At 40.4% G+C, this 27,723-nt stretch overlaps 2 pseudogenes across 1 annotated transcript; both read left to right on the top strand.

The window, feature by feature from the left end:
• Positions 1 to 7,030: 7,030 nt before the first annotated feature.
• Positions 7,031 to 13,816, top strand: LOC147127758 (uncharacterized; annotated as a pseudogene). Its single transcript, XR_015084184.1, has 11 exons — positions 7,031 to 8,650; positions 9,320 to 9,503; positions 10,062 to 10,093; positions 10,236 to 10,338; positions 10,938 to 11,106; positions 11,193 to 11,279; positions 11,386 to 11,546; positions 11,912 to 12,160; positions 12,270 to 12,442; positions 12,556 to 12,644; positions 12,790 to 13,816. The product of XR_015084184.1 is annotated as an uncharacterized LOC147127758 (transcript).
• Positions 13,817 to 15,619: 1,803 nt separating this feature from the next.
• On the top strand, positions 15,620 to 17,022 carry LOC147127757 (uncharacterized; annotated as a pseudogene).
• The last annotated feature ends 10,701 nt before the right edge of the window (positions 17,023 to 27,723 follow it).

The raw sequence follows: 27,723 nt of genomic DNA, 5'->3' as shown, positions 1-27,723 counted from the left end.
CCTAGTGGTCAAAATATAAATCCTACTGCGACCACAGTTGACGCCATGAAGACCGCGACGTCCGCGCGGCCCCGAGAAGCTCCAGGAAGTAGACGTGAACGCTCGTTCCAACGAGCGCCGGGTCGCAGCACCAATGTAACCCTTCTTGTTTGTGATGGAGCTCAAATCTCCTGCTCTCTGCGTTGTTTTATGTGGGAACAGGTGACAGGAGACATGATGGTTGCTCGGCTCGTTTACTTCCTGTAGAAACACACGACGTGCGATGGTCAGTCCCCAAAAGAGTTATCAGCACGCTCGGTAGCGACACAAATGGACTGGCGGCAATTTCGACACAACCAGCCATATACATCCACCGCATGACAGAGAGGGGCGCTGTTGAGCCATTATGTTTAAACAAGTGGAATCATTCCAGTACCACAGTAACTCTGTTACATACCCCCCTGCCGAATTCCACTTGTACCCAACAAAAAAGAAAATAAAAATCTGACCAACCCACCCTCAACATGAACATCACAGGTATAACCACCACAACAACATTCATACATAAATACTGTAAATCTCTCCTTTCTTGTGAAACTGATGGACATACAACCTAAAATTACAGTCATGGTACCCAGTTATTACAACCATTTCAAACAACAATTAGTATGGGAAAAGGCTAGTCAAACTTCATCACCATACACAGGGAATGTAAATATGCCTGTTACATATCTACAATCACGACTATGAATTTCTCACACAAAATACCTCGAATCCTATTATAAAAGGTGCAGTAACAACAAATCACAAACTATAACCCACATTGCCTAATGCATGACCTCAATAAGTCTAATAACAGGTTTAATCGATCTCACTCACCTCGGCGGCGACACAAATGGACTGGCGGCAATTACGACACAACCAGCCATATATATCCACCGCATGACAGAGAGGGGCGCTGTTGGGCCATTATGTTTAAATAAGTGGAATCACTCCAGTACCACAGTAACTGTTACATGTGCAATAAGGTATTATACAACTTGCACGAAGCGGCGCCTGAGAACTAGGGCTGCCAAGATTAGTCGACTAATCACGATGATCAAAATCGTCGACCCGTCGTTTATTTAGATATTTATTTAGGGCATCATTTTTCTCTGGAAACTGCCGCTTCTTGCGCTTCTCCTGCTAGCTGTTTTACTGGCTGCAACACACGCGCAGTACTGGTAATCCTGCAAAACACATGCGCACTACTGGTAATCCGGGTCATTTGGGATGTAAACATAAGCATTGTGGCTATAGGAGTGTAAGGGCTAATTCGTGTTGACAACTGAGTCCGAAAGTTGCGGCACATTTCACCAAATATACTCAATACAATGCAAACCTGCCTTTCATGGCAGCACTATGGGGGTGCCCGATCATTTAAAAAAAAAAAAGCTGATTTTATTTCTGACATCGACACACTCATGTCCAGAAGCTAACTGCAGTTAGCATACACACGTTACAGTGCATGTTTGATGTAACGTTGTAACACAATGTCCTACTTTGTACGTGAAAATATCGTAGCATCTACTATGGATTAAGGAGCCATTAGTCAATGAACTTGCATTTATTAACAACCAAAACTGTGTGTGTTTATGGACATCAAAGCAGGAAGAGCTCGCTCTCTCTCTCGCGAATAGAGTGATGCAGTCATGAACTGGGAAATATCAGCACTCAACACAAACATGACATAAGAAACTTTGTCCCAATTGGCATATTTGACTTGGGCTCACTGCCCACGCGACACAAAGCAATGACCTAAAAAAAAATTGCACATTTAACAAAATAAAAGAGTATGGCCAGAACACATATCAATACCATAAAATTGCCAATTAAAAGTACCTAGAAAGGATTGCACCACATCAAGTAAATGCATCATAAAAGCAAGTAAGACACGAATAAAATATTAAAGTGACCTAGTGCACCTGATGTGTGTCACACCAATTTGTTCAAGATAGCCACGGAAGATGGGACAAAAGAAAGCTTGTATCTGTTGCTTTTACATTTGAGTACTCGATAGAGTCTACCCAAAGGGAGCAACATTTGCCACTGATCGGCATAATATAATTAAATCCATAATAAAGTTTGTTTAAATTATACTACTTTATAGTGCAAAAAGTTGTTCCTTTTTATTCCAGGTGCATACCACATTTTGATTGTGTGCATCAATTTAGTAATTATGAATTATGCATACTAGTGAAGAAAAAAAAAACTTTTGGATAAAGGTTAATTTAAGACCAAATTAAAAACCAATACTGTCAAGTCCGACAAAAGGCGAGGAAAAATGTGGATCCCAAAAACGCAGAATGAGACAAAAGCGACGAACAGAAAAATCTTTGATTACAAAATCAAAAAATGACCGACAAAGTATGAACAAAGGACGCTGGCGAAAACAAGGCCAGGGAACATCAAATAGAGAACACAAATCGCTCGCACAAGGCAAGGAAATATTGACAAAACGAGATTGCAAAAAAAAACCCCAATAACACGAAACACAAAGTGCTCAGTCAAAGTGACGAGGAACAAAAACTTTATATAACAAAACCTTACCGGAAAAATCGAGAACAAGATACGAGAACGTGACGTCCAGAAAACAGCGCTTGGGCTGTGAAGCGAGCAAGGTCAATAATCCGACAATATGTGGTGGTGAACAGTGTCCTTTTAAACCTATCTGATTCTGATACGCCACAGGTGCGCAGCTGAAGGGAACGCCCCCCACTCCAGCTGGGCTGCAACTAACACAGAGAGAAAGAGAGAGAGAGAGAGAGAGAGAGAGAGAGAGAGAGAGAGAGAGAGAGAGAGAGAGAGAGAGAGAGAGAGAGAGAGAGAGAGAGAGAGAGAGAGAGAGAGAGAGAGAGAAGAGAGAGAGAGAGAGAGAGAGAGAGAGAGAGACAGAGCGCGCCTAGAGCAAAACATGACAAATACAGTTGTTTATTTGAATTTTCTTTAGCACTGTGCATTTTCCAAATCGACTCCTCTGATTTCATTATCTTCTATGTTTAAAAAAAAAAGTGTTGGAACCCAAGAAGAGTGAAATATGTTTACAAGTACAGTATTTCTTTTTGTATTTATAGATAATTTCACTATAGTAGTTTAAGTCTGTGCCCTGTGATTGGCTGGCAACCAATTCAGGGTGTCCCCCGCCTACTGCCTGAAGACAGCTGGGATAGGCTCCAGCACGCCCCGCGACCCTTGTGAGGATAAGCGGTATCATAATGGATGGATGGATAGTTTAAGTCTGCATAGTGTATAGTTTTGGTTCCATTTTAAAAGCCACTAAATAATTACAGCAAAAATTTTAAGGCGAGAGTATCGCCGACAATTTAAGTTGCTCCCTCATTTATTAACATGTCAGGAATGATGGTTTAAGTTGCAAAGTTTAATACAAATTGAATGTACTATCATCTTAATTGTCTTTATGATTAGTTTGTACAAATTAAGAATTCAAGCTGTAAACGAATGATGGTTATTAAAGAGCAGCAACTTGCTGCTGCTATTTGCCACAATTTATATATTATCTGATTCGTCGATTAATCGCGACTAATGTTAATGATTAGTTGACGAGCAAAATAATAGTTTCTGGCAGCTAACCATAAACCAATATGGCAATTCCACATTTACGGACATCGCATAATCAGTTAAGTGTTAGAGTCAGCGTGCCCTGATCTGACCAGTCTTCAGAGGATCAGCCCTACAGACCGGGCCAGCCAGGGAGGAGACGAGCCCACATTACTGTATGTTTCGATTTTGAAGACAGTATAAATGTGAGGGCTGCATGTTAGACCAGGCACCTTTCTGCCCTCGCTTGTCTCGGGTGAGAGCATTCGCGAGGATGGAAAAGCTGCGCAGATCTGATCATTGTATGATTCCTGAACTTCAGAGATGGAAAAGAAAAGAGACGAGAAAATTCATTCGACTTGTGTGAGTCTTTATTTACATTGGATACTGTTGGAAAATTTCAGCAGGTCACTCACTTGGGATGTAAGCTCAATTATTAGTTCACAAACAACAACCATTTTCCAATGCGTGTTTGTTAAAACTTTCACGAAAGCATCCAATGTAAACACACAAGTTGATTGAATTATCTCGTCTATTTCTTTCAATCTCTGAAATGCAGGAATCAGACAAGGTCAGATATGGGCTTCTTTTCTTACCTCGCGAGCATTTACACCCATGGGGGCGAACTGAGAAAAAGGGCGCTGTCTAAGATGCAACCCTCACATATATAGTGTGTCCTGTCAGATAAGTCTAATAAAAAATGTGGTTTCTGATCTTCTCCATCTATGGGTCATCACTCCAAGGACCAGCTCATCTGGGCTGGAGACATTCTTGGTCACAAAGTTCTTCTACCCCTGTTAGATGTTCCTCAAAGCCACATTCTATTCCACTAGACAAAGTTGTATGCGTGCACTTATGTGAAAGCCTGTTAGTGTGTGTGTTACACAATACACAAATAGTTTTCTTTCTTCCCTTACTATTGATTGTTATATAACTGCTTAAGTGTAAGGACATTTAACGGTTTGTGTGTGATGACCATAAATGTGTAATGCAATTGCCGTCTGATCAACATATGGCTAGCATATTGGCTAATATAAAGCCATCCATCTAGAGTCAGTAATTACCAGCCTAATATTGGACAAATCCTTCAATACCTAGTAGGGAGTTGTTTTTTTTAATTTGCTGATTGGGTTTATGGCCTCGAGACCTGCAAAACACACAGCTGTATATTGCCGTGTCTCCCGATGACACAGGAACCATTGATACCCTTTTATATTGCATTTTAGATATTAAGTCATGGATGGCAGAGAGTTTCTGTCAGCTCAATCACGACAAAACTGAGGTTTTAGTTATCGGTCAGAGAGAGAAACTTTTACAAAACTACAAGATTTTAAACCCTCAGAATGTGTGAAGAACCTGAGCGTCATCTTTGACTCTGAGCTCAGCTTTATTCCTCATTTTAAAAATGTAACTAAGTTACTAAGTTGTCATGTCTTTTTAACGCAGTTTATCAGGTTGTGTGCGTGCATGTGTGCGTGCGTGCGTGTGTGTGTGAGTGCTGATGTACTGGCGGATATATGTCTTTGGGTTTATTGGGACGGAGGACGGGATACGGGTCTTCCTTTTATGTTGTGTTTTTGACATTTTTATTGCACAGCACTTTGAGATGCATTTTTGTGTATGAAAAGTGCTATATAAATAAATTTGATTGATTGATTGGAAACATTCCAACACTAGTAGTATGTTCTTTTATTTATTTATTTTTATTGCATGTTTGCACTTATACTGTAGGTACTGTATATATGCTGACCAGTAGTCTGATGATATCATTTTTTTTTATACAGGAAGTCCTCAATTTACAAGCGAGTTCTGTTTCTACACTGGCTATGTTACCTGAATTTCCGTGTATGTCGGATTTCACCGTTAAAGTCGAAATTTACATCAAAATGCATGGTATAAAAAAACGAAAATACATTAAAATAAAAAAAGATGCTGTACTTTGCATTACTGCTGAGAGTTGGATGGAGAAGAAGGAGAGGAGGGCGAAAAAGGCAAAGATATTGCTGGCGCGCAGGCACGATCGAGACACTCTGTGCATGCACAAGCGCAAGGAATACTGGTCTTTGTAGTACAAGAAGTAATTGTATGCGGATGTGCGGTGGTTGCACGCCAAATACACAAGCAGAGCTAAATAAGATTAGAGACGCAGCACAAAAGAGAACTTTTGGAGCGATGAGGAAACCGGCTGCTTCATTCCTGTGGTGAGTGACATGAATATCAAATAAAATTGTATTGTATTGTATTGTTTAGCATTTCACTGTAGTGATTAGCACACTTGGCGACCCCTCGTTCGCCTCGGCGGTGAAAACGCTACCTGTTAGTGGGGTCTTTTATTTGTCACAACGGAGCAGATGATACCCAGCTCGTTGCTGCTTTGCACGGACTTAGTATACATAAAGTCTGTGCTGCTACAGGGCAAGCTAACTTACCACCTAGCATTCAAGCAGCTGCGAACAAAATGACTTCCGGGAGTACTGTAGTGTAATCGGAACTCATCTGGCTGTCCTAATCACCTTCAATTCTACAGATAAACCATAATACCATGTGTATTTGACTTCTTGTGTCTCGCAGACATCAGTTAAGATGTTCGTCCTGAGCGGCGGAGGCCAGAGCACCCTTGCATGAAAGAGGAAGAGGAGGATGAGGAAGTCCGCCATTTCAAAGAGGAAGAGGAGCAGATGTCTCTTTGCATCAAAAAAGAGGAGGAGCCGGAGCATCCTGACATGAAAGAAGAGAGAGAAGACCCCCACTACATAAAAGATGAGGAGGAGGAGGAAATGTTTAAGCTACCATCAACCGGTGTCCCTTTGAAGAATGAAGATGACGGTCAAAATAAATGTGAGGTGAGCAGAGGGGCGGAGACTCCAAGCAGCAGCTCATGTCAACACATGTCAACAGAAGGTGATGGTGACCACTGTGGAGGATTGCAAGCAGACGGCCTCTTTGCTCCACTATCAGAGAGTGACGACATGTCGTCACATGCTGATGCTGATGATGATGATGATGATGAGTTTATAGGTGATGACAACAAAAGCTGGAAATGTTCTCACTGTGGAGCACATTTGCTTGTAAGAAGAGTTTGAAACAACACATAAGAATACACACTGAAGAGAAATCTTTCGCCTGCACAGATTGTGGCCAAACATTCTCTCGAAAGGGGAACTTAAAAAGACACACAAGAAGCCACACTGGTGAGAAACCTTTTTCCTGCTCAGTTTGTGGCCAAAGAGTCTCTCAGAAGGGAACTTTAAAAACACACGCAAGAACACATACTGGTGAGAAACCTTTTTCCTGTTCAGTTTGTGGCCAAAGATTCTCTCTGAAGGGAATCTTAAAAACACACACAAGAACACACACTGGTGAGAAACCTTTTTCCTGTTCAGATTGTGGTCAAAGATTCTATGAGAAGACACTTAAAAATACACACAAGAAGCCACACTGGTGAGAAACCTTTTTCCTGCTCATTTTTTTTCACCAAAGTTTCTCTCAGAAGGAAAACTTAAAAATACACACAAGAGGCCACACTGGTGAGAAACCTTTTTCCTGCTCAGTTTGTGGCCAAAGTTTCTCTCAGAAGTGAAACTTAAAAATACACACAAGAAGCCACACTGGTGAGAAACCTTTTTCCTGCTCAGTTTGTGGCCAAAATTTCTCACAGAAGGGAAACTTAAAATACACACAAGAAGCCACACTGGTGAGAAACCTTTTTCCTCAGAAGTTTCAGGTCAAGAGGCACAAGTGTGCTAATGAGAAATGCAGGCATCAAAAAGCATCCAATGAACATTTAAATGTTTAATATCTTACATGTACACCATAATAAGTGTTTGAAAAAGCTGCATTTTGTTTGAATGGGATCTTTTATTATGTCGTCTTGTGGTCTTTGTGGACAAGTGTTGAGAATCAGCACAGGTGCTAAAACACCTGAAGCAATGCACATTGTGCCTTGTCCAATGTTATAGTGATCGCCATATGAACTAAGTTAATGCTTGATGAAACAACAGACTGTGAAGAAACGTTGACTTTTGATGGGGAAAGTGGGGAATTGTAAATATGATTCTGAATGAAATGCAAATGATCAGTAAGTCTTTGTCAACGAAAAAGGTTGAATACAGTATGTTGACATATGAGGTCCTTGTTTAATTAAGCTATTCAGTGTTCAGGTATTTGTTTGCTTATTATCATTTTTTCTTGATTTATGTATATATTTATCTTAGGCTAGGTTCACACCGCAGATCTTAATGCTCAATTTGGATTTTTTGAAAAAAATAAATTTTTTGTGTGTAAGAGTTCATATTACATTATAAATGCGACCTCGGTCTTGACTGCTGTATGAACACATGCGTTGTCAAAGTGGCCCGCATGCGCAGAAGAAGAGACGACGTCACACCCGACGTTGTGTTTGCGGAAGTAAATGTGGTCCATCGTGCCGGGGCATTTATACAATCAAGCGATTAGGTAGCAGGTAGAAATACTGTAAATACAGTATTTGGAGGAAATTATGAGGCAAGGCTTTAAAGAGCCGCTAATATGAAGATCTCTTTTTATTACGTTTTTTAGTCATAAATGCATTTCCCCAACCTGACTACGTGCACAAAGTTGTGAGAGCAACTATCCATGTTTCCCTTTCCTGTGGCCGTTTGAGTCAACAAAGCTCAATCAGCACTGAAAAACGGGCCGTTTCAGCAGTCTGAATATACTTCCCTAACCACACACTAACCCGCCCCTTTTTGGTAGTACGTCCCACACTAAGCGCGAACTCCGCCTTCAGCCGGCATACAATTAAGTGGCTTACGCAGAGGACAACGTGGAAGCCAGAAAAGCCCGTCGAAGCTACTCTGTAACAGGGTGCAAAAAGGACAACAAACACCCTTTTCTTCTCCCTCCATACGAGCCACAGAAAGGCTTGTGGTTGAGGTTTATTTATAAATCGAATGTGCCCAAAGTGTGTTAGTTTGTGGCAAACATTTTGCTGATGACTGTTTCAGCAATTTGGGACAATTCAAACGTGGATTCGCTGGGGCTTTGCCCGGGATCAATACCAACTCTGTCTGGAGCTGAAACTAACCCTGTCCAAGTAAGTCTATTTTCGGAGCAATTTCCTTCAGATGTGATATATTGTGGACTTGTTTGAGTCGTTAGCTTCGCGGCTAACAGCCCAACATCGATGCTATCTCGAAGCGTGTGAATATATCACGTGTTGTGATTCACTTTACAGTTATAAACGAATGCTCTTTGTAATTTAGCTTTATCAATGTCTCTTTCCAATCCTTGAAGTGAGATGCTTATGTGCTTATGTATTTCTGAATCTCCTGCTACTGTTCGACACTGGCGTGTCGTCATTCATCGCAGCCTAAAAGTACTGTAGTAATCACATACGTTAGCTTCGCGGCTAACAGCCCGGTTACTATAACATCGATCTCTAAGCGTGTGAGTATATAGCACGTTGTGAAACTCAAACGAATGCTATTTGTAATTCAGCTTAACAATGTCTCTTTCCAATCCTTGAAGTGAGATGCTTATTTGCTAATGTATTTCCGAATCTCGTGCTGCTGTCTACATTGTTTTTGTCTGCAATCAAAAACTAAATCGGCATGCTGAAATGTTTAATTCTTGACCCATCCTCCCAGCAATGTATATATTGTAGCAAGTCAAACAAGACAGTTGAGTGATCAACACAGTTTTTATGTTTTTTATATTTGTAGTTAATCTGTTTTATTTGTTTTATTAAATGTTTTGGTAACAGGCCAGCACAACTCCGTCAGTCCAATCATTGGCTCAGCAGTCCCCCATTCAAGTAGCAGTGGTTCAACAGGCCATTGTTCACCCCCTCTCAAGGAGTGTTGCCTGCCAGACGGACATATTACCCACACGTTGTGTAGGGACTCAGCTGGCTCAGAGAACAATGCAGTCTCACTTCAGAAGTAAAGGTATGAACAACGTCCAGTCTCCTTTAGAATGTTAAGATCACAAAGCAAATAATTTTATTTGTGTTCAAGCAATGAAAGCAGGAGTGCTTCTCGGATGTTTGTGGTATTCTCAAAAATGGCTCTTTGGTGCTCTTCAGTCGAGGGATAAACGCAGGACTTAAATAAATGCTAGAAACTGAGGCACTCAAAGTTATTTTGAATTAAAAGGCCTTTATTTTAACATGGCCAGTTGGAGAAAATGCCTACGCGTTTCAGCCGTGGCCCAATCGGTGACATCTTTGTTTGTTTGACTATACACGTCAGTCGTAAGTCCATTATTATTTGAGAATGAGTGATGTAAGGATTGTGTTGGCATATAAATATTATGGAGCGGTTCCGGCGACACTTAGGTTATTATAACATTATTGTGTGGTTGTTAGCATTGCTTTTGTGGTGCAAAAAAAATGTTAGATTAGCTGCCTTAAAGTGCAGTGGTACAATTAATATGTAGAGGAAATGTTTGATCTGCTCTACTGAAAAAGATATATTTTTTTGGTCTTCTTCTGTGTTTTGATATAGAGAGGTATTCTCAACCCCCACACACCAGGGCTGTAAGTATATAGTTTATGAGGATTGCATCATGCAGCTTTTCAATAAATGTCCGGTCTGCACTAAGAAATGTGATGTGAGGACCCAGCGGCTTGGAACTTATCTATCGGTGAAGCAGTCCTGCCCACATTGCACATTTTGCAGACAGTGGAATAGCCAACCTGTCCTGGGGAGCACGCCGGCTGGGAACATACACTTGTCTGCAGCTGTGTAACTGAATGGTGCTTCCTTCATTCAACTTGAAAAGGTAAATTTTTTTTCAAAATAAACATACTTTTAAAGCACTCATAGAGCGCAGACCTCTGCTTAGCAAAACAATTTCCCCATATAGTATCCTTGACAGATTTTCTAGTTTTATTGTCCACTAACAAGCACAACAGCAACATAACCTCTTTGGTGGACGTAATAAAAATATGAGTGGATTATTTTTACATCAATTTAAATGTCCATCCATCCATTATCTGTACCGCTTTTCCTCACAAGGGTCACGGGGCGTGCTGGAGCCTATCCCAGCTGTCTTTGGGCAGTAGGCGGGGGACACCCTGAATTGGTTGCCAGCCAATCGCAGGGCACACAGAGACAAACATCCGCACTCACAATCATACCTAGGGGCAATTTAGAGTATCCAATCAACTTACCATGCATGTTTTTGGAATGTGGGAGGAAACCGGAGTACCCGGAGAAAACCCACGCAGGCACGGGGAGAACATGCAAACTCCACACAGGGAGGCCGGAGCCGGGATCGAACCCACGACCTCTGAACTGTGAGGCGGACGTGCTAACCAGTCGACCACCGTGCCGCCTCAATTTAAATGTATTTTATTTATTTCTCTTCCACACCAACAGGTCAACAAAGCAATGAACCTCCAGTATTAAACATTTCGCCGGCATGCCAGATCTTTTATTGAACCGGCAGTTGTTAATCACTGGAAAGTTCAGCAGGATGAGATTCTGCAGCGGCTGTGTGAAGAAAGCAAAGTTATACTTGGTGGTGACACGAGGGCTGACTACCCAGGTATTATGTTACTGGAATATTGCAAATATATGAAGACTGGAGACCGAAGTTAAAAAGTGCACCCTTATTTCAATATTTGAACAAAGTATTTTAACAGGTCCTCAGCAAAGTATGGGAGTTATACCATGATGGATCTCAAGACAAACACAGTTGTGGACTTGCAACTGGTCCAGGTGAGATTTTGAAAAGTGCCGAGTGGCACTTGTCAAGTGGATTGACCTTTGAAAAATCAAAGTCCGTTTTGTATTTTCTCATAATCAGTGTTTTCTATGTTGCCAGAGCAATGAGGTTGGTGGTAGCTACCATATGGAGAAAGTGGGTCTTAAGAGGAGCCTGGCATCACCATTGACTGTATTGTCACAGATCGTCATCCACAAGTGCAAAAGTTTCTCAGGGAGCGAAAGACAACGCACTACATGATGTCTGGTACATGGCAAAAGGTATTTATTTTGATTTTCTGTCTGTTGATAACGCTTCAGGTTTCCCCTCTTCACAGGTTAAGGGTCTGGGTATCATCCTTGACAGCACTTTATAAATCCAATAAGACATCAATAGCACCACCCACTCAGCCCACTTCCACATGTGCAACATGAACCGTTTCAACACTTACCCCACATCAAACACCACCTAATTCCTTGTGAACAGACATGTCATCTGCCATGTGGATAGTTGTAACTCAAATCTCCTTTTTTCCAAGTGGTCCAGAACTCTGCCACCAATACCATTACCCAAACTCCATCCTACATGGTAGTGCAAAAATGGCTTGTTATTTTACTAAATGTATTGTATGTTTCTCTCACTGTAGGAATTGCAAAGAAACTGGATGTGATCAGCAAGACGAAGGACTGCGTAAAACTCAAAAAGTGGATGAAGTGCATCAACAACCACATCTACTGGACAGCAGCTTCCTGTACATCTGGTCCGGAGAGAATTGCAAGGTGGAATGCGATTCTGAACCACGTGCGAAACATCCACACACATGAGGATCCTCTTTACCCAATTTGTGAGCATGAAATCCGCAAGACAACGGACAAAAACAAATGGCTCCAAGCAGGTATATTACCAATGCAGACAACTACACAGCTACAGTGAATTCCACCTGAGAGCAAATTGTACTATAAAAGATATTATTTTCTAAAATGATGTTTCCATTTCATTCACAGAATCACCAGCTTTTGACAAGTTGGCAAGGTTACTTTAAAAAAAAAAAAACGCTGAAGGATTTTGTAAAACTAAGGCCTCACCTACAAACTTCATCTTTGGAATCTTTTCATTCCGGCATCCTTCGTTTTTCCCCCCAAAATGTTGTCTTTCCCTTCATTGGAATGCTCTGCAGGTATAAAAAAAGGGTATATTTGACACTTGTGGTTCAAATTGTATTCATTATTACTATTATTCACACATTTTTCGTAATGCTTCATTTGGCTGCAAAATACTGAGCGACCACAGGCAGAGACAAGGGAAGGTGTGCCTCGCTTCAAACAAAGCACTTCAGGGGGAGTGCAGAGCCAAACCTCTGAAGACAAAGTCAACGTATGGTAAGGGTTCATTAAATTCAAACAATTGTTTTGGGGTTTAAATGTATTTATCTATATATATTACATGAAATATGTAGAAAGACACAATAATAACAAAAATAAACACAATTTAACCAAAGACATTTGTCCTTGTTATATGTTACAGGTTATGTTGAAGACCTGGACCTCATTTTTGATTAAGTCTTTTCCAATCCTGCGCCGTACACTGATGCAATGTTGGCCATCCCTGTGCCTGAGGACCTATCAGCCCAGTATGAGAGGCCCGACAAGGCTGTTGCCAGCTATGTGTCCAGGTTCAGACGAGGGCCTGTTTGAATCTGGTGTACTGGCTGTCGTCCTCTGGAAATTCAGAGCGGATGCGAAGGACCACACGCGCTGGAATATCCACCCTGATTGTGCGCCCAAGGAGTCCCCAGCACCAGTTCACAAAAGAACGATATGCCAGATACCTGAAACGACTACAATAAAAAAAAAAATTTCAGCGTGGTTATTGCATTATTAATTCTAATTTCACTAATTTGTGTTACTAATATAATTTTTTTTTTTTCCCACAATTTTGTTTATTCATGAGACTGTAAATTAAAGCCTTCTCAAAACATATTTTACTGTTGTTCTGTAGTGCAGTGGCCTGTAATCTGCTCTGTAAATCTGCATAGCGTTTTGCAATGAGTACACATTCAGGCAGACAGGGTCCACGCCCTGGCCACGTCTTCGGCCGCGTCTTGGCCGCACCTTGTCCACACCCACCAAAATCTGCTCGTTTCATCCTAGACCTAGGCTGTCAGTGACCTTCCTGTCGGAGCCTATAATTCGACAACTAGGTGAAATTCTTTGAAAAGTGTTTTGATACAGAATTAGGGAGTCCAGAGGATGGTTTTTTTTGTGGGGAGTTTGGAAATATGCCAAATGGGAAACTTTCCATGGGAATTGAGGATCATTTGACTCATTCACTGCCAAACATTTTCGGGCCCTCTTTTGTCCTAGCGTTTGAGATAAAGTTGAAAAAAAAAATGTATATAAATAAATTCCAAAGGTCATATAGTAGCGGCTCTTTAAAGTACAAATCGACCCAAACATATTTTTTTCAAGCACATGTTCCCAGCAGGCCCACTAATTGAAACACGCCATTCTGATTAATATTGCATTTGTGGAATAAGAGTTAAGCAGCAAAATCCGCCCATTTTTAGCCATTTTTAGGGGGGGGGGGGGGTCATTTTGTCATTCCTGTCACCTGAAAATGACATCACAGTTGCTCAGGGCTCACGTAACGACCAATCACGGCACAGTTTCAGAAAACAGTTCAGCCGCGATTGGTCGTTACCTGAGCCCTGCGTCTCGTCAAACTATAAGAGATGGCTCCTATAAGTAGAACAAAAATAATGTTCCCATAAAAGCAAAGCCTTTGTTTTTGTTTTTTTATTCCTTCTTTTAAAATTACATTAAATAATTGACCTGTTTTATCGGCCACTGCTTGTTGCAGACAAACCTCTTGTTTGTTAACAGAGAAGTGGTTCAATTTGCAGCACAAATGTCTGTCGGTGACTTAATGACAGTGCTCAACTCACGCTTCTCCACCTCCACCCAATTTCCAGCAGCCAATCATATCGTAGCAGGGCGTTTCCTGCCCGCCTCTACTTGACCGCAGTCAAAAACACACCCAGCCAAATAATTCTTTCCAAGTTAGTGCTGAACGGACTGGACCCTCCACACGGGACCTCCATCACTACTTGAAAGGACTACAACATCATTTATTAAGTCTTTGTGCCCGGATTAGCTCGTTTTGGTGCGCGTTGATGCCTCTCGGCCTTATCTTATTTTAGCTTCGCTCGCTAGTCGCTAACAAAGAGAAACACTCTACTCATCGTCAAGTAGACATTTGTTTCAATTGTCGTGTGAAAATGTGTGCGAGAACAACACTAAAGTACGAGGAGGAACTTTGTGGAATAAGAGAAGAGAACGAGCAAGATCTTCAAAATGCTGGGCAAAGTTTGTAAGCAGCCTCGTGTTGTGCTACACAGAGCAGGGTTGTACACTTCTTACTCTCATTTGCTTTGTAAAGAATGACTTTCTATTGTTAAAAATATGTCACGTGTTTGTAGGGATGGGAATTTCGACTAATTTGCCCGCCGTCTAGTCTCAAATTTTAATTGCGACTAGTCGACTAGTCTATAAGGAAGAAAACTTGAATTTTAATACATATTGAATTCAAAGTTTAAAATGCAAATGTTGTGTGTATTTAGGGGCTATTTTAGCCCAAACATTCAGGACAGTTTGTTAATTTAAATTCTATTGATGTAACAACAACTGACTGAATAAAGGTGAACAATTGAAAGAGAAATACATTTCTGATACATTTTCCCATGCAATGCATGGCATTTATTATGAATAATGTAATGAGTAACGGTACCGACTCCCAGTCCAGCAGGGTCTTATTCGCTAGCGCCATGTTAGCTGCATTATCATGCACACAGGCGACGACTTTATTTTGTAGTGCCCACGTACCCATCACACTACTCAGGTGAGCAGCTAAGTTTTCAGCTGTGTGTCTTTCCTCCAAGGCGCATGTCTGAAGCACACTGCTGCGGAGATTTCCTTCGTCCACATACGTTATACACGTTATAGTCATGTAAGATTCGGTGGCTATGGACGTCCATCCGTGTGTAGTTAAGGCATTGGGCACACGTGCTTCGAGTCCCAGAGATTAAATTGGAAAAAAAGCACCTCAAAATTAATAATTTGTTCCTCAAATTGATTGGGGAAATTGCCCATCAAAGAAAAAAAGTTATTTCAAGCCGCCTTCTTATTATTATTATTTCATGTCTTCTTGTGTAATACAGACGTCAGTGAAAAATATCTTCGTCCTGAGCAACGTATTTAAAAGGAAAAGGGGGAAAAGCCCTTTCACATCAAAAAGGAGGAGGAGGAGGAGGATATCACCAAGTCACTACTGACTTCTGCCCCTTTAAAGAGTGAAGATGAAGACAAGGGTGAGAATGAGGAGGACAGAGGGGGAGAGTCTCCTGACACTGATGATGACGATGATGATGATGATATTATGTTGATGAATAATTTTGTTTGTGATGATGATGATGATAATTATGTTTATGATGATGATAATTATGTTTATGATGATGACGATGATGATGAAGATGAACAAGCTAAAGGTGATAAGGCATATAACACTGACAACAAATGCTGGAAATGTTCTCAGTGTGGGAAAACATTAAGTTCAAGGAGGTCTTTAAAAGTGCACACAAGAACACACAGTGGAGAGAAACCTTTTTGCTGCTCAGTTTGTGGAAAATGCTTCTCTGTAAAGTCAAGTTTGACAGAACACACCAGAACACACAGTGGAGAAAAACCTTTTTTGCTGCTCAGTTTGTGGCAAAGGCTTCTCTCGAAAGTCACGTTTGTCAGGCCACACAAGAATATACAGTGGAGAAAAAACTTTTTCCTGCTCAGTTTGTGGCAAAGGTTTTTGTGTAAAGTTGCATTTAACAAGCCACATAGGAACCCACACTGGCGAAAAACCATTTTCCTGCACAGTTTGTGGCAAAAGCTTCTCTGTAAAGTCAAGTTTGACAGACTACACAAGAATACACAGTAGAGAAAAACCCTTTTCCTGCACAGTTTGAGGCAAAAGCTTCTCTGTAAAGTCAAGTTTGACAGAACACACCAGAACACACAGTGGAGAAGGGCCTTTTTCCTGCTCAGTTTGTGGCAAAGGCTTCTCTCGAAAGTCACATTTAACAGACCACACAAGAATACACAGTGGAGAAAAACCCTTTTCCTGCTCAGTTTGTGGCAAAGGTTTTTGTGTAAAGTCGCATTTAACAAGCCACATACGAATCCACACTGGCGAAAAAAACTTTTCCTGCACAGTTTGTGGCAAAAGGTTCTCCCAAAGGTCACCTTTAACAATCACACAAGAGCCCACAGAGAAACATTTTTCATGCTCAGATTGTGGTAAAAGCTTCTATCGAAAATCTGATTTAAGAACACATATGAGAACACATACTGAGAATAGACCATTCAGTTGCAGTGCTTGTGCTAAAAGATTCTTCACTAAACAAGTGTGCTGAGAATAGCAGCGATCATTGAAGCTTAAAAAAAAAAGAAAGAAAGAAACTGAAAGAACTAGCTCCTTGTGGTAAGCTGTAAAAGTGAAAATGATTTTTTATGAAATGTGATATATTGAATTTAGATTTTTGCAAAGAGCTTTTAAAGACACATTTTAAAGACAATTTTATCAGTGACAGAAGAACCATTGTCTTAACATGTGTTGAAATGTTTTGTAGGTGATGAGTCCATAAACCCAATCAGCAATTTACAAAACAACTACTTAATCAATGCCTGTTTGTTTTATCTTTCAAGAAAGTATCCAATGTAAATAAAGACTCACACAAGTCGATTGAATTTGCTTGTCAGTTTTCTTTTCCATCTCTGAAGTTCCGGAATCATACAGCTTTTCCATCCTCGCGAATGCTCTCACCCGAGACGGGCGAGGGCAGAAAAGGCGCGGTCTAACATGCAGCCCTCACATTTATACTGTCTTTAAAATTTAAACATAATGTGGGCTGGTCTCCTCCCTGGCTTGCCCTGCCTATGGGGCTGATCTTCACAGCTGGTCCCGTGCTCAGATCAGGGCACTCTGACTGAGACTTTTAACTGATTATGCCATGTGTATTGTATTTTCCGGACTATAAGTCGCATTTTGTATGGTTTGGCTGGGGGTGCGACTTATACTCTAGAGCGACTTATGTGTGAAATTATTAACACATTATTACCTGTTTATCATTTCACATGTTATTGCAGGTCCAACGGCCCACATGTGGGTTTTCGCGTCGTGCCCGCGGGAAATTCGCTATATACAGAACAACTACAAAGTATTCCCGGGCATGTTGTTTATGGTTAGAAAACTGAGTTTCCGCAGATTCGAATGATACCAAACATTATACATATACAATCATATCTGCAGGCTCGACGAGCATTTAAGTCAAACAATCGCTAACACACAAAAAATAAGGAACTCACCATTTCAGCCTCATAAATGTCCGGCACAATTTCATAATCCATCATCATCAATGATCATATTACGTTGACAAGGGTCCAGTAAAAGTATTCCAGTAATATAGTTAGTCCACAACGTGCCTGAGATGCACATCCTTCGATGGCTTTAATCACGAGATTTCAAAGAATAGGCTGGACCTTATGTTTGATTGATTGCTTACTTGATCCAATAAACAAATGTTTCCCGTGTCAGGAGTTCAACAACAGCCAATGAGCAAATTAAATGCGTAAATAGTACCACCCCTGCATATGGACGATTCGTCAATTGTGTTTGCAGTCACAACCAAACTTGCTCAGCTGGTGATTGACACATTCAACGGCCAATGAAATTCTTTAAAAAAACAACCGTTAAGGTGAGTTTAAAGTTATCTTACCTGTTGTAAATTCCTCATTAGTGCTTCGTTTATACATGCATTGGTTTACTGTTTAATTTGTGTGTTTTACACCAGGAATGTTTTTGGGCAGCTCTATTGTATGGGTCCTTTCTTTCTGTTGATTTATGTCGGGCATATTGTTGGACAGCTAAAAGGGGGCCCAACGAGAGATGTTTCGAGTCTGTTAGCCGTTAGCAGCAGATGCGCACCTCTTCGTCGTTGTGTACGCGCCGGGATTGAGCTAGTTGTTGAGCTCTGTGGAATGGATTGGAGTGCTATTAAAGCCACGTTGTTCCCTATCACTGTGTCCGGTCACGCTCTTTGATTCGAGGGACTGTGTGGATGAGGCTCTGGTGAATCCCCCCAAATTCCCCAATTGTGTGTACAATTTAATATTTTGATTTATATGGACACATTTATTAGCGTTACGCGACGAAGACAACTTAGCTTCCGGGGAGTGGAGGGGGGGGGGCTATGTGTAATGTAATGTAAGCATACCGTTCAGCCTTTTGTTGTCTCTATTGTATTTTTATTATAAATTGTTCGTCATTTAAATTTTAAATGACATGTCTGTTCTTGGCGTTGGATTTTATTAAACACATTTCCTCCCAAAATGCGACCTATACTCCAGTGCGACTTATATATGTTTTTTTCTACTTTATTATGCATTTTATGGCTGGTGCGACTTGTGCTCCGGAGCGACTTATAGTCCGGAAAATACGGTAATTCCCATTTTGGTTTTTGGTTAACCTGTTGGCTAATATAAAGCCATTCATATAGATTTAGATCCTTCACACCCTCTTTTGGCCTCATAGGCTGAGGCCGACATAATTTGGAATTGAATAATTTGAAAAAAAAAATCTAATGGATAAAGCGCACTTCCCTCTTTCGGCCTCAGTATTTACATAATTTACAATTTAATAATTTGTTAAAAAAAAGAGCACCTCCCTCTTTCGCCATAAATTTAGACCCATGTAGTGTGCCAGAAAGATCGAGATGCAGCTGTGAAGATAGCCCCTGTGACTATTTGTGACCCCTAATGAAATCAACTAATAAGTGTGCCAAGAGTGTCATAGAAAAGGAAGGCCAAGCAAGAGAAAGGTCACAGCAAGGTAACGGCCCTAAACATATACGCCAAAGGGGCCTAGTCTAACAACCCCATCTGAGTGACTTTATGGATCACTCAGCTAAAACTTGAGCTTTTCTGAAAAATGTTCATCCCTGTTTTGAACTGGCCTAAAGGTCAGTTCATCCCACCCCCGTTTGTGTACCTTGACCCATATGTGCGCGTGATCCCCTACTATTCGGCAATGTTTCAGGGTACAAACAACCCCCCCCCTCTCTTTAATTGCCATTGAGTCACTAGTGTGGTGCCGTCGTGGAAAACGTCTAAACAATGCAACCAAAATAAGTGATCTGTAATGGACTGGGTGCGTGTTATTTATTGGTGTACCCGATGCGAGCAATGAAGGACATGAGCAAGCAAAATCAACCTATATGCTAAATCAGTTATCGGGGACCCTAAACTAGATGATGTCGTTCTCCTCGTTGAAGTCCTCCGGCCTTGGAACCTCCGGGACAGGCATGACGATATGCCCCTCCCACTGGGCGGCCTGGTAGGGTACTATTCCCCACGACTGCCCACCGCACGATTGGTACTCCTGACGACCAAGGCCCTAATGCAAAGAACACACCAGCATCCACAAAAAACGCCTAGCACTATGCCTCTGGACATATAAATAAAGATGTGATGATGATGGCGGCACAGTAGTTGACTGGTTAGCACGTCCGCCTCACAGTTCAGAGGTCGTGGGTTCGATCCCGGCTCCAACCTCCCTGTGTGGAGTTTGCATGTTCTCCCCGTGCCTGCGTGGGTTTTCTCCGGGTACTCCGGTTTCCTCCCACATTCCAAAAACATGCATGGTAAATTGATTGGACTCTCTAAATTGCCCCTAGGTGTGATTGTGAGTGCGGATGTTTGTCTTTGTGTGCCCTGCGATTGGCTGGCAACCAATTCAGGGTGTCCCCCGCCTACTGCCCGAAGACAGCTGGGATAGGCTCCAGCACGCCCCGCGACCCTTGTGAGGATAAGCGGTATCGATAATGGATGGATGGATGTGATGATGATATTTAAGATAAGATGATTATTTATGGCAATAATGAAGATTTAACAGGTAGTCCTTTCCTATTATCCAGCATCGCCATTGTAATGCTCAGACTAATAAACTGAATTCAAAACTTTCCAAATAATCGACAAAGTTAAAGATACTTAACTATCGGAAAATATACAGGAAATGTTTACTGAAAGGGAGGGGAACTTTAAGTTAAGGGGACAACTTAAATTTCAAGGTTTGCGATACACGCACGACAAAAGCTCTTTTGTTGTGCGTGTTAATATACAATGTCCCATAATATTTTGTAAATTAGAATGTTATATGGACATTTTACTGGTAATATTCATAACAGTTATAGCTTTTTAATCTATAACAACCTCTTTAGAAAGCATTGTATAATCGTAGTAATCATAGTTAGCTTATTTTTAAGTACTTAATTATTCTTGAATACTGTATTGAATATTATAGGAAAAGTTGAATCTCACATAAAGGGTAGGACTAGATAAGCTTATATGGGTTTGCCTTTGCCCATATGTTTAATTCCTGTTTATTTTATTTTCACAAAAATTATTTTAGTTACTATTTACTTAATGGTTTTGTTCATCCATCGATGTCTGCAAAGTATCGTAACAGCTCATGAACTAATCAAATTTCGTTTAATTGGTCATAGAATTATTTAATTACTAAAAAATTATTTTGCGCGTCTATTTTTGCCAAGGTCATATCAAATAGTCCACCTTTCAAAAAATATTTTCAAAACAAAATGACGATTTTCTCAATATATTTGTATTATAATTGAAACTCCACTACTTTTGTTAAAATTATCTTAGCAACTATGTCAACACCATTTCCTCAATAACGCTTTTATATTTTCAAAAATGTTGAACAGTCATGTGACATGAAATCAAAATAAAACACTGTTTTTATTCAGACGGTTATGGACAATGTCAAAACCCTTAACGAGGACATTCTACATCCTCCAGCTAACTATCATTTGGGATCTCAATCAAATTTTAAACGTTAATAATGACTCTCACCCACATATTCCACTCACCAAACACATCATCAGTAGGGTAAAACTAACCTGTCTCACGACGGTCTGAACCCAGCTCACATAGTCAATTTTCAGATTCATCAACACCTGTCTTGTCGACGGTCTAAACCCAGCTCACATAGTCAATTTTCAGGTTCATCAACACCTGTCTTGTCGTTTGTCCATTTACAATCCAATTATTAATTTACTTGTTGGATGAATTTGGTGGGTCAAAGATGTTTTTTTTTTCTTTTCTCACAGCAATATTGAAAATCAGTACCTGGGGATGCAATGGGATCATGGGTTGATCAGTCCCACAAACCATTGTTTACCCAGTGCTGAGGAGGGCTTGGTCCAAATCAGGTTTTCTTTCCTGGGGGCTCGTCCCTTAAACATTCTCTCAAATCTCATACATATTCACACCTTTATTCACTTGGTTAGTATTTCATTCACTCCCCAAAAAGGTGCTTTCCAATTGCACTCAGGAACCTCCGTTCTGGCACGTCCGCCATTTGTACACTAGAAATTGTGCTAGCATTTCCTCAATTCAACCAGCGGGTGCCAAATTTTGATCACTGTTAATTTGCCCATCCAATCACTGTGATGTAGCTCCTCTTGTTCCTTCTGGACGTAGCTGAGAATCCGGGACCTGTGATGTCAAACAGCTTGTAGATAACAATATTCGCAGTCTGGTATATCATGAAACGATGTCTTGTCCCTTAAAACTTGTCAAGTCAGAGTGAGGGTAGTATTAACTTCACAAAACGTCTATTGTCCAGCCTAGTTAAATTTAATACAAATAACTTGGTAAATAGATAAAGAACTATTTAATCAATTTTCCTCACCAATTGCAAGTATTTCCTGTCTTAAGCATATTTTTTCTTAAACATGGAAAAAAAGAATGTATTAATTGGAAAACAACCAAAATCTCCCCAAACAGATACTCATCATCCCAAAACATTCACATTTTAAATCCCAAAAATAAAAACACAGCTCTTCTTAAAATGTATTCTAAACACTGCCCCCCGAACTCGCCCCGCCCGCCCCCCACCCCCAATTTTTGTTTTTACACCTTTCCTCAGGTTTGGAATCGCAGAGTGGCCAGGGGTGGCCATGCCCTGTCACCCTGCAGAAAAATGTATCTCTAATTTTTCTGCCATTTTAACATGGATGCAAGAACCTATTTTTTGTCCTCTTGATCCCATATAAAAAGTTTTCTAGTATAAGTGAATAATATGTGGATCCTCTGTGCTGTAAAATAACCACATACCAAATGAATACATTTTAATGAATTTCCACTGGTCAATTCCATAATGATTCGATTCCCCCCACAAAAAAATATATTGTTTATTTTTTGTATACAGTGTATACCTTCAACATTCCGTAGTGATTGGTTGTAGTATTGTCTTTCTCTGCTCCTAAAAGTCATTACAGATAATTGAAGACTAACAAAATCACTCACACTTAGATCGTGAACGAAAACAAAGGCATGCTTGTTAACCCAACAAAATGAAAACATCCATCCATCCATTATCTGTACCGCTTCTCCTCACAAGGGTCGCGGGGCGTGCTGGAGCCTATCCCAGCTGTCTTTGGGCAGTAGGCGGGGGACACCCTGAACTGGTTGCCAGCCAATCGCAGGGCACACAGAGACAAACATCCGCACCCACAATCACACCTAGGGGCAATTTAGAGTATCCAATCAACTTACCATGCATGTTTTTGGAATGTGGGAGGAAACTGGAGTGCCCGGAGAAAACCCACGCAGGCACGGGGAGAACATGCAAACTCCACACAGGGAGGCCGGAGCCGGGATCGAACCCACGACCTCTGAACTGTGAGGCGGACGTGCTAACCAGTCGACCACCGTGCCGCCCAAAATGAAAACATTACTTTGAAAATGAGAACTTACTGAAGGTACATTTACCTTTATAAATTCAACGATATCTCCTGCCAAAATGTCCGTTGCTTCTGTCTATCAATTAATATGAGCCATGAGCTCTCAGGGGACATTCATTCAGTGTCCTCGTCTGAGAAAGTCTGGCACCATAGCAAGATAGTCATGAGACAAAACAAAATCTTAACTGGAACGTAACGGAATGCAACGCATCCGTATCGTAACATACCATCGAGCCCTTGATTGTATAAAGATTTCTGTCAATCAAGGTACTAGAAGCCCTGATATCGAGCAAAAGAGAAGGTGGGTAAGTATAAAAAGAATATAAAAACAACAGTTACTGCTAAAAACAAATAGAAATAAAGATCAAAATAATAGTAATAACAACAAGCAAATATTAGCCATAGCACACTTAAAGGGACGGTTTTCACTAACGAGTTAATTTTATATATATTTTTGATCAGGAAAATGAAAAAAGTTGTCATTTTCTATTTTATCAATAAATTTGGGAGAAATTAGGAAATAAGTGACTCTATGAATAACACCCCTTGTTAATGAGCAGAATGGCCGCGCCCCCTACCGTTCTGTCCTTGTTCGGCCGGAGTCACGCGAGAGACCGATTCCAAACTCTCCATTGGAAATCATTGTACTTTCATTCCTTATAACGTCCAAAAACGGCGATCAATTGGCACCAAAATGTGTGGACATCTCTACTAATGCCCACTTCAACATATCAAAAGGATTAACCTCTCTGTGGCTGATTTATATGAGTATGAGGAAATGTGGAAGTCAGCAGAGCTACATAGGCTGGAACCAGCGCACACTGCTTCATTGCTTTAAAAAAAAAAAAAAAAACCCTACTTCTTTGCTGATCACGGTTAGGACGGGCGAGGCATTAAACACCAGTCAGGATATTTACAGAGACTGAAGTGGAAATGAGACGTGCACATTTATTTGGATGAGGAGTGCCCCAGATTTTCGGCTTACAAAGCGCCGTCCAATTTGGAAGGCAACAGCCGAAATGGCACGTTCCAATGCGGCCACACTCTCGGCTGTGCAGTCAGCCTTGCTGGAACTTTTCGTTCGCTGTTCGATGAGGACTTTTGTCACTCTCAAGCCGCTTCACTCGGGCAGAAGGGGGCTGCTAGCAAAAAGCAGAGACACCGCGCGCGACTGCTTGCGAGGCGACATGAAGACAGGCTCATCTTCACCTCCACACGCTGGGCGGACAGTAAGGAGCTAATGTTGTTGTGCTAACGCCTTTTGTTTTAACGGCCTGAAGCTAGTTGTTGCTAAACGTCCGCTGTCCCAATCCTACCTTTAACCGGGGAGGGAAGCGGGGGGCTCCAATCTTCCTGCTGCTGCTGCAAGCAGCTCCTGAGACACGTGTTTAGCGTCGCTAAATATAACCAGTCGGGGTTCGTGTGCGCATTCATGCTCTTGCCCGCTTCAGCTTGTGAAAGTGGAGGAGCAATCACCACGGTATTTTTGATTTTGTGGAGGTGATCATGATGAGATCACGTTTTATGTCAATAAATCCAAACGATTGTGCAGAACACTTTTATACTTTCACAGTTTGAAGTGGACAAGAGTAGTAATGTGCATTTCAGTCACCGTTTTAGACAACAGAATTGACAAAGCGAGCAATATTACCAAGCATGCCTTCCTCGCGTGACGTAGACCGCTGAGACTGAAAACATAACATAAGCCACGCCCCCTTTTGGGGAGTGGAAATTTGTTGTAAACCTAATCACAAAAAAAGACCTTAAATCACTACAGAGTCTTTTGAGGTGGGCATTTTAGTACTAATGTCGTTTTTACATGCAAACCTATTATACAGATATAAGTGCCAATGTTAAGCTCACCCAAGTGTCCCAAGTCTTCCATGCTCAAAAGAGAGTGGGAAGAAGTCTAAGACTCATTAAATTCCACCCCTTCTCCATTTTTTCTTAATTTATATCTCTATTCTTCATGTGTGGTAAAAATTACTAAAGATATTACCAAAAATGAACCCCTAAATACAGCAAATACTTCAAATGTATAAATACATCAGATATATACCATCATTATAAATCCACTTAGACAAGATCCGGAGTCCATCATCCAAAAATACCAAAACACCCAGACCAAACTCATAGTGAACATAATTATTGAAGTACAAATCAGCAATACTCTTAAACACCTAGTGACGCTCTCCCACTCGCGTTACCTCTGTATTCCCTGAATATATAACATTTATATTTCATTTCAAATTGATTTATGTGTGATAAAGTTAAGGTAGTGTTGATATATCACTCATAAAAGAAGTAATTAATTGTATAATTGAATCCTTCTGCTGTATTTGCAACCAATCATGCAACCATTTTTAAAATAAAAATAGCAAAGGTGATTTCAATTTATGAAAATGGTTAAAAGCCCATTGTGTCAATTTATAGACCCGTTTCTTTTTTACCTCAATTTTGTAAACTACTTGAAAAAATTTATAGAAATACTTGATGTTTTTGTTGAAAATTTTTTTTTAGTAAATTACCACCGGTCTGGCTTCAGAAATAAGAAAATATAGCTATATCAATTAATAAAACCCTATGCTGTGGGTGTATTTATTGATTTACGTAACATTTTATACTATTCGTCACTAATTACTTCCGCAGGATTGCCAACAATATGGCATAATCAGTGTTCCACTTAAAAATGGTTACGCAGTTATTTAAATAATAGGTTTCAATATGTTATAGCAACCCTTGCATCCCCAAAGAGAGTCTCGACTGATACCTAAGGTGTCTGTTTATTTTAGTTGTAGCAGGATCATCGTCATCAAGTTCATCATAGCACCGTGAAAACTGTGTGCCAGGATAAACAAAACAAGCAAGTCACCCTCCAGTCCTCACAAGACAATCATAATTTGTGCATCAATATTAAAACATCAAACAATCACTCATTTACTCCAAATATTCCATATACACTAATACAAAATCACAAGTACAAATACTATTTTCAAACCATCAAAGGAAATTAACAAGCACGTCTCACTGCGCTCACCAAGGATGCTTAATGTTAAATAATCTTCCCTTCTGACACAGGCGTCAAGGTCCCTTTTTGCGTGCAAAAGAAGCATAGGTCAAGCTAGAGCCTGGAGATCAAACTTTGTGGCTCAGGGTCACACAAAGCAGCTTCCTAATTACTCACACCTTTTGTGGTTACCTTTATAGGTCTGCCCCTTGGGGAGCTACGGTGTCACTCAAAGGACGAAATTCAATCGCCAAAGCACACAAAGTCCATACACATTTCAAAACGTCACACATCAACCATTTAAAGCACATATAAAACAGAAAAAAACACTCATTAGATTTTTATATTTATAGAAAAAGGTAAAGTAAACAAAGACACATTTAAGTAATAAAACCTGCTTTAGTGCAGACAAAACATGTTAGGGGGGGAAAAAAAATATTAACACTGAATCACACCTGTGAAAATTAACATGTGGTATTCCATAGGCTTTGGCATCGGGACCTAAATTGTTTATTATTTACTTGAATGATATTTGCACTTCTCAAATATATGAACATTTGTAATATTTACTGGTGATACAAACGTATTTTGCTCAAGGGATAACATGAAGCAACTAATACAAACTAGAAAAGGAATTCATTGTGTTTTAAAAAGTGGTTTGATTGCAATAAGTTATCATAAAATTCAAATAAAACAAAATGTATGATGTATGGTGATACGCAGTTTAACCTCTGACATATTGTTCTCAAGTGTGGGGAAATGTTGATAAAATACAGGTGTCAAAATCAAGGGACATTCATTTAAAACGTTTGTTTATTTGAAATATGAAAAGTGAGGGCCAATATAAAATGCAGATGAGTTTCAGTTTGGGATGTGAAATTATGGAATGGACATGTGATGATGTGTTGAAGCGGTTGTAGTTTTTCGTTGGGGTTTAAGAAAAACTATAAAATGTAAAATAATTCATGCTTATAGTGCTATAGATCAAATGTAGAACAGCTAGAGATAATGTGTGTATATTCATTTCTTTTAGGAAAAAAAAATTCTAGGTGTTTTACGGAACAGTGCCGGATAAACCATAATAAGCTTGGCGCTTCAGTTTATTGCTTTTTTTTTTTTTTTTTGTAACACACACTGTAAGAAACAAGAAATTCAGTTGACTTAAAAAATATTTATGTGGGAACTTGTTGTCTTACAAATAATGAGTAAACTTAACTTGAACTCTTTACGCTTAAGCAAGCTGTTAATATTGGAGATACAGTACTACCACCACTTAATTATTTTGAATCTCTAATTATAGTGCTAAATAGGTATCACGGCTGTCACTCGTATAGCGTTTATCTACATTTGGTACTCAGAAGTGCTTCACACAGTGACCTCATTTATCTAGTGATGACGCAGCATCAGGAGCCACTGGGGTTTCAGTATCTTGCTCAAGGGTACTTCACTATGGTCACAATGGCTGGGGATTGAACCAACAACCTCTGGGTTGGGAGATGATCACTCCGCCGCAGTGCTTATCTATTCGTTTTAAGTCTGCAACACTAACCTTGAATTAATGACAGTTCGATACTAAACTCTC

This window comes from Filicampus tigris, chromosome 21 (genome assembly GCF_054856515.1).
Source record: "Filicampus tigris isolate MCC_2025a chromosome 21, RoL_Ftig_1.0, whole genome shotgun sequence".
Taxonomy (NCBI): domain Eukaryota; kingdom Metazoa; phylum Chordata; class Actinopteri; order Syngnathiformes; family Syngnathidae; genus Filicampus; species Filicampus tigris.
This window is presented reverse-complemented; position numbering and strand designations above follow the sequence as displayed.